This window comes from Pinus tabuliformis, chromosome 9 (genome assembly GCF_031772625.1).
Source record: "Pinus tabuliformis cultivar Carrire ecotype Pingquan chromosome 9, CPIR1, whole genome shotgun sequence".
Classification (NCBI taxonomy): domain Eukaryota; kingdom Viridiplantae; phylum Streptophyta; class Pinopsida; order Pinales; family Pinaceae; genus Pinus; species Pinus tabuliformis.
In genome coordinates, this window is record NC_142307.1 from 566,314,847 (window position 1) to 566,322,332 (window position 7,486).

Below are 7,486 nucleotides of genomic sequence, written 5' to 3' on the forward strand. Positions count from 1 at the left end.
TAACCAAAAAAAGTGCCTCAGGTCTCACAACCACTGACACAGAACTAGAGTTTTTGGGTCATAACCACATGGAAGAAGGCCTATGTGTGCGGTTGGGACCTCATACCCACACTAATGTTGTGTTGTGCATTCAGTTGGGGAGTTTCCCTTGTGAAAACAATCCAACTTAGGGATTGATTACCTGGGGTGGTTTGCAATCTCTCGAGTGGTCTGTAGTCCCTGAGGGATGTATTTAAGTTGTCAGTGTGTCATCCCCACTTTCACAATTGGAACTTGGAGGTCGGGTATATCATAGTGACACTTCTCTAATGTTTACCCTCGAAAGCTTGTAAAAGTGGGTAAATGTGGTTTGGCATTGTTATAGGGTAGTATGATAGCTTCTAGGTTTAAACACCTAGACTTGATGGGCTAAATGTAATTGTTATGTATGCATGTTAGTTTTCAATGTGTTTTTGGCTTACGCATTGTGATTGTTATGGTTATCATGCATAGTAGGCCAAACATGCATCGTGGTGGTCATTATTGCAGTTTGTGTCATCATGATGATGTTGGTGTTTTATGAGGTTGATATGTTGATATGTTGGTGTCATTATGTATATATATTGTGCTAAGCTAGGTTGATTGTGCAGATGAGATAGCCTCTCCTGAACTTCACACAAGTATGATTTTGATTATGCCTATATTTGGTTTATCTAACATGAGATGTTTCTAGGAGACAAAAGATCAGAGATGATGAGTAGAATAGTGGATTATATTTCACATGACTCTCCTTATAGATGAATTGAGAAGTAAGGAGATAAGTATTATCTTGATATAATAGATACATTGAGAAGTTTTAAGTCAAAGATTAGAAGTTGCAAGCCAAACAATAACAGGCTGATTAAGTCACAGGAAAGACCTGTCAGAGCTCAGAAAAGGAAAGCAAAAGTTAATGTAGTAATCCTTCAGAGTCTTTCAAATATACAGAGACAAGGACAACTAAGGATTAGTCATGAATAAGAGGAAATTAGTAATGGGGCATATGGTAGCATGTCTTGATCAAGCTACACGTTGGATAGGGATGACATAGATAGAGGTGGAAGATGGTTGGATAGACATGATAAAAGAGGTAATGTTCATGGATTTTATTCTAGTTCTAGTTCTAAGAGACATTAGGAATAAGTATAAGTATTTTGCATGTATATATATTAGACATAAATAATATTTGGGACCCATGTTAGCCACAAAGGTCAAGTCGGTTTCCCAACAACCTAATAAGAAGTCTTGGGTCCAAGATAAAACTCTATAATAATTATTAACATCATGGAAACAATAACTATCGATAGCGATTGGTTGGGTCATTCAAGAATTTAAAAAAAATAACAGAATAATATGAACTACCCTTAAAGGCACTATAGTTGGTATAGTCGGGTAAAAAAAAACATAATAACTGCAAAAGATCTTGTGAAATAATCATCTCGACCAAAGAAGAATGAAGAAGGGTTTCATCCAAAGCCCTAAGTAGTCTTACAATGTTAATTAAACTCACAATTGTATTATCTTTATACGGAATGAAGAAGGGTTTCATCCAAAGCCCTAAGTAGTCTTACAATGTTAATTAAACTCACAATAGTATTACGGAATGAATGCATGCCACAAATCTGGTTAATTCTTAGAACTAGAAAAGGAAAGACAACAGTATTCAATATACAATAAATAAATAGCAAACAAACCCTAGGTGCGTCATAAGCAATTACACCACACAGATTAGCTACATAATTTAAAACTAATTTTAGATTGGCAACATAATTTAAAACTAAATTTATTTATTGCTACCTAATAGGCTGAATTTTACAGTGACTTGGTTCATCGTATATAACAATAAATTATACTAAATTATGTTTGAAACGCTAAAAAAGGAAATTGAAAGGACCCCGCAAGGTCTCCCTAAGAAACGTTTTAAAAGAGATTTTACAAATTGATAGTACATACCCTAAGTCATTTGGCGCTAATGTAACCCACACAAACATAAATAGAAGTCTGTTGAGTAGCATTATAAAAGCCTACACTGAATATGAAGAACCTGCAATGATGAAAGGAAGAGGTATAAGCCGAGATGCAACAAGAAAACCCTAGCTCATTTACTACGAATATGCAAATCCTTCACGTGTGAAACACCTTACCTACAACGAAAGTAAATTCAACGAAAGGGTGGAGAGAATTTTGGGATAACGACCGTTACGAAAGAATGATAGAAAAGATCGTTAACTAAATTAAAGTAAAAAAAATCTTACCTGGTTCGAGCCCTTTGCATTTTGTACAACAAATTATAACGATAAGTATATGAATTTCAAAGAAGAAGTTCCATAAGTAGAAGAAACTAACTCAGAATAAATCCTTTGTTACTTGTTAGCTGAAGAGTACACCAGTGAACTAAACAAGGTAGAGTAAGGTTGCACCATAACATAATAATCTTCCTCAACCTGCAATAAGAACATTCATAACTAGTAAACAAAGAAAAAAAATGCAAACTGGTTCAATAGACAGACCACAGGCATAAGGCTGATGAGTTACTATAGCCTTTGTGGGACAACCAAGACGCCTCCACAAATTTTGGATTAGGGTTTGAGGATTGCATCAGAGTTTGTGCCTCGCGGAACAAAGGTTGAAAATGAGCCGGAAAGTCACAAGGGGGTGCTGGGTAGTTATTGCAAACTAACTCACAACACATACAAACTGCCAGATTTTACCCTAGAGTTTCAATGATGGATCCACTAACAGATGTCACCGTTGAGTGTTACTATTTACCCTCACAACAATCCAAAACTCAGCCTTGAGACATATTAATTGATGTGAGGAACTAAGGGTTTAACATATTATATAGTGGATCAAAATGATATCTGTACATAATATGAAATATATAGCCTAAGTTAAACACCACAGCTATAATAAATAAGTTATGGTTAATTGTGTACATGAGTGCATGGCTCGGTGGATGGCAAGGTCGGCTAACTCGCACTCCGCCCACGTTCGAACCTCCATCGTGCTGCTGCGCTGCAGTTAATGCTGTTTTATGGCGAATGCTGTTTTTAAAAGTTATAGTTAATTTAACACCAAATGAGCCTGGGTATAATATCATGTCTCAAAATAAGAAACTTCGGAAACATAACCTGCCTCCAGAGATTAACCAACTCATAATACTCCGTGTGTAATAGTTTATGAATATCAAATAACAGAATTATATTATTATGTTTTATGGCGAATGCTGTTTTTAAAAGTTATAGTTAATTTAACACCAAATGAGCCTGGGTATAATATCATGTCTCAAAATAAGAAACTTCGGAAACATAACCTGCCTCCAGAGATTAACCAACTCATAATACTCCGTGTGTAATAGTTTATGAATATCAAATAACAGAATTATATTATTATGTTACACTCCATGGTTAGTAAAAAAAAAAATTGTGAATGGATATTACAATATATTAAAATTTTATTTTTGTATTATTTTATTGGTGGAGAGAATTAAATTTTTTACGTGGACAAAAGGCCACTCACGTAGAAATATGAAAATATATCAAAAGAGTTTAATTTCGTTTTTTAAAAACGTTATCACTTTAAAAATTTATTTAACCAACCCATCATTTAACATAAAAATGATTTTTAAATTAATAAGAAAATAAAAATTTTAATTAGGCTTAAAGGCGTGTCTATTTTGTAAATTTTGTAATAGAGTATTTAAAATAACTTTATTTTTAATAATTGGTCCGTAGATGATTGGGAATTAACGTCTAAGGAATGTTTTAAAATATTATTAGTAGTGACAGATCAAAGATTGAGATGTATCACAAAATTTGTTATGATTTTTTTGTCTTTTTAATTAAATTAATTAACTAGCAAGTGTCCCTAAAAGTGCAAAGTTACACAGAACAAATAAAAGATTTGAGAAGATCCTAGCAAACAACAAAACCCATGGCTAAATGCAAGCTCATTACACTTTCTCATAATGCCTCAACTAAAGCCCCTCAATGATTGCCATTGGATTCAGAGGGTCATGATCCAACCTCAATAATGAGGTCATGTGGGAAAATTCAAAATTCAAATTGAACTGACATTGAAATATGAGATGAAACCAGTTAACCCCTAGATAAACTAATAATTTCGGTAAAATTCAATTATGTGAAGAAAGTTGCATTGGATTCGACTAAACTTAGAAATTCAAATTTAATAGGAATAAAAAACTAAGACCAGAGACGTTAAATTATGGGATAAATCAATTTTCTTTGAAATGCTCATTTTCCTCAATGTACTATTTTGTAAGTTTTTGATAAATTGATTTTTTTGTGAAATGTTATTTTTCCTAGATGTACTATTTTATTTGTTTTTGGAAATTTAAAACTCTGAAAAAAAATTGAGGATTTTAAATTCAAAAGGCTAAAATTTCTGGAGGTAAATTTCTATAGAAAACTCTAATCAATTTTTTACATAATCAAGAATAAATATTTAATTGGTAGAAGGACAAATTTATCCATAAATCCATGGGTCCTCCATTTTCCACCAGTTGACACAAGTGTCCCATATTTTCTCAAAAACTTCACCAGAGCCACCCATAAATCTTTTTCATATCCCAATAAATTCTCTAACATTTTTGTCTCTGTCTCATTTCAATATATACCAATAATTATCCATGAAAAATATGTCTTGAGAGAAGAAAGATGCACTAATACCCAAAATTAATAATAATATTGTCAATAACAATATTTTAATTTTTTTATTAAAGAAAAAAAGTAATTTAAATTTAAAAAATTCTTATATTTTCACTTCCCATGAATAGATAGATGTGTAATTCATTTCATTTTTAAAATGAAATTGATATATACTATTTAAAAAATAATAATAATAATAACAAGTTTAATATGGATTATACATCAAATATTACATATTTCAACATACATGTTAATGTGACTAAATATTTCAACATATATGTTAAGGTGACTAATTTACATCTATCAAAATATATCAAGCACATCTATTAATAAAAAATCATAAAATTAACTAAAACAATAAAAAAAAATATCATAAATATTTACTTCAATAAAAAATTTAATATATATATATATAAGAAAATAAAACATATGATGCCAAATTGAAAACCAACTCGACCTGTCACGCCCCCAAGCCGGCGGTAGTCTTTCAACTGCTCTTAGCGAGGTGCGGCACCACCGAACACTTTCTTTTCACCAATGCTTATGTTCATGGACTACGCCTAACCACTTACTCCTACTTAGTTTGTGTTTCGAAACTAGGTATTATTATGTTAGCCTTTATACCAATGAACACCCATACACACTCATTATCAACAGCAATTATAAATGATGAACACAATTGCACAGTATAAAGGGAGGGGCAACTCCCTAAACAATGAGTCTGCCCGAAATATATATTATACAACAGTTTACAAAGCTTTACAAGTATACTTGGAAACCCCAAGTTTCATACTTAGCCAAATTTACAATCCAAGGGAAAACTTGGTTGCCTAGCGCGTCGGCACCTCGCCACGGTCACCGCACGACTTGCCAATCCTCCGTTCACCTTGTCTTTGTGCACACTTGCACGATGGGCGGGCGCTCACCCGAGTCGCCAAGGCACCCATGCCAAGTTATTGCACAAACGGGCGCTCCTCCGTTTCACCGTCGGGCACCTTTGCCTAAGTCGAGCGCCACACCCATGCACGCCTCAACCTTCCGTCGGGCGCCACACGCCACCGTGCACGCCTTCCACCCAACCACCGGGCACACCTTCACCCACAATCGCGCTTCACCGTGCACACTTGCCTAAGAATGGGTGCATGTATAAACTGCGCCTTTCCTCCTTGAATCTGCACACAAGACTGCGCCTTCTCCTCCTTAGAGAAAAGATGTTTGAGTGTTGGATGATGCCCCAAATGAGCTCAACGCATCTGCAATTTATACAAATGGCAGGGCGTAGTCTAGCTACCCAGCTGACTCGCCGAAGCCCCTTTCTCCATCGCAAATGCTTCATTTTACATGTCGGCTCCTCCATAAGTGTAGGTCGGCCTCCATACAACTTCTACCATGCTACCACGCATATAAACACTCACCCTCTCCTCCATACATGCGAATTATGCCATCGCACTTCCAAGAGAGATCGTATATCATCGAATCGCAACTTCACACTTCGCCAAACGCTCGCCCGTTTAGCTCTACCCGCGTGCTCACCCACGGTCGCACTTCGGGCGGACGTGCCTAGGACAGCAGGGCCTTACATCCTCCTCCACCTGAAGTCGTTGTCGTCCTCGACAACATGCCATCCTGGTAGCCATCCACCAAGATCATCATCAATGTCTGTCTCATCCTTGGTCCATGATGTCAACTTCTTCACATACCGCAAACATCCCTGCAACATATGTAGAAGTCCATCTCCACCATGTGTCGTCCTCATCCTGTGAACTGTCCTCCTCATCTGCCTGATGCCAGCATCTCTCTGTGCACTTCCAGACCCCATGTTTGAACTAGTTGGGTAGCTAATCCAACTGTCACGCTCAAGCCATGAGAGTGAACATCCTTATGCCTTCACCAATCTATCTTGGATTCTGCCACATCTCAGACTCACCAAGAATATCATCGCCATATTTAGGTCCATGGAAACTCCATCCCATCTGCAACATGTCATGATGCTTGATGCCAAGCCATCCCTGCACCATCTGTCATACCTGCTCAACCTGTTTTAAGGACTCACTTCCATGAGCAGCTAACAATGAGCCCCATCTTCTTGTCATCTAAGAAGATGTGGAGCGAGTAGAGCCTGAAGGCTCATCCTCACTAATCATCTCAATCCATCTGTCAGGATCTTCTATCTCCATCCTCTGTAGATAAGTGACCCGATCCTCCCCTCGGACATTCAGCCTCACACATGCCTCATCATCATCATCATCATCCTCGACCACTTCTAGCCTTCTTGACAAATCCAAGATACTATCTGAAAGTGTCCTGATGACCAACGACTGCTCGGTAAGCTTTGTCTCAACCATGGACAATCACTTACTCATGTCTTCCATCCACTTCTTGCCCTCCATTTGCATCACTGCTAACTTACAATCATTTCTTGTCACTCCAATGGTTGGAACACCAATGGGTATATCCTCCCTTCCATCGTAAATGTACAGCTTCTTCAAACGTGGAACAATCATAGCGTCAAACTGTTGCATGAATTCCATTCCCAGCACAGCCTCATAGTCATCTATCCACACTATAGTGAAGTCGACCTTCCCCGTCCACTCACCAAGTGTTGTGTCCACCTTTTCAGCTATACCAAGAACTTCAGCAGGAGGAGAATTGACTATCTTCATCTGTGCCTTCACCGGTACAAATTTCAGTCCAATTCTTCTCGCAGTATCTTCACCCATGAAGTTGTGAGAGGCCCCACTATCCACCATAGTGAGTATATCAGCATTTCCAACCTTCATTCGAGCATACTCCAACCTGTT